We start from the raw sequence: 1,383 nt of genomic DNA, 5'->3' as shown, positions 1-1,383 counted from the left end.
ACCATGGAGAGGAAGCATGAAGAGCTTCTCTCAAAACAGAGTCAAATAGAGCCCCCACAGTCAAACTCTAAGTTTGGTGTTGGGAGGCCACAACAAAATTCTAAGTTTGGTGTTGAACCCCCACATTCAAACTCTAAGTTTGGTGTTGGGAGGTTCCAACATTGCTCTGAGCATCTGTGAGGTTCCATGAGAGCCCACTGTCAAGCTACTGACATTAAAGAAGCACTTGTTGGGAGGCAACCCAATGTTATATTTATCTATTTTCTTTTGTTATTTTATGTTTTCTATAGGTTGATGATCATGGAAAGTCACAAAATCAATTGAAAAAGCAAAAACAGAATGAAAAATAGAAAGAAAAACAGCACACCCTGGAGGAAAATTTTGCTGGCGTTTAAACGCCAGTAAGGGCAGCAAATGGGCGTTTAACACCCAGTCTGGCACCATTCTGGGCGTTTAACGCCAGAAAGGGGCACCAGACTGGCTTTAAACGCTAGGAAAGGACAAGAAGCTAGCGTTAAATATCAGAAATGGGCACCAGCCCGGCGTTTAACGCCAGAATTGGCATAAAGAGCATTTTTGCTCGCCACTTGGTGCAAGGATGAATTTTCCTTGACACCTCAGGATCTGTGGACCCCACCTATCAAATCCTACCATTCTCTTCACCACTCACATCCATCCTTCATAAAACCCCACCTACCCTACCATTCAAATACAAACCACTTTCCCTCCCAAACCCACCCATAATGGACGAACCATACACCCCCTCTCCATTCCTATATAAACCCATCTTCACTCCTTCATTTTCACACAAACTAAACACTACTCCCCCTCCATCTCCTCTATTTCTTCTTCTTCTACTCTCTTCTTTCTTCTTTTGCTCGAGGACGAGCAAACCTTCTAAGTTTGGTGTGGTAAAAGCATTGCTTTTTATTTTTTCATAACCATTTATGGCACCTAAGGCCGGAGAAACCTCTAGAAAGAGAAAAGGGAAGGCAAAAGCCTCCTCCTCCGAGTCATGGGAGATGGAGAGATTCATCTCAAGGGTGCATCAAGACCACTTCTATGAAGTTGTGGCCATGAAGAAGGTGATCCCCGAGGTCCCTTTCAAACTCAAAAAGAGTGAATATCCGGAGATCCGACATGAGATCTGAAGAAGAGGTTGGGAAGTTCTTACCAACCCCATTCAACAAGTCCGAATCTTAATGGTTCAAGAGTTCTATGCCAATGCATGGATCACCAAGAACCATGATCAAAGTGTGAACCCGGACCCAAAGAATTGGCTTACAATGGTTCGGGGGAAATGCTTAGATTTTAGTCCGAAAAATGTAAGGTTGGCATTCAACTTGCCCATGATGCAAGGAGATGAACACCCCTACACTAGAA

Source organism: Arachis duranensis, chromosome 2 (assembly GCF_000817695.3).
Source record: "Arachis duranensis cultivar V14167 chromosome 2, aradu.V14167.gnm2.J7QH, whole genome shotgun sequence".
NCBI classification, from domain to species: Eukaryota; Viridiplantae; Streptophyta; class Magnoliopsida; order Fabales; family Fabaceae; genus Arachis; species Arachis duranensis.
Note: the sequence above shows the minus strand (reverse complement) of the source record.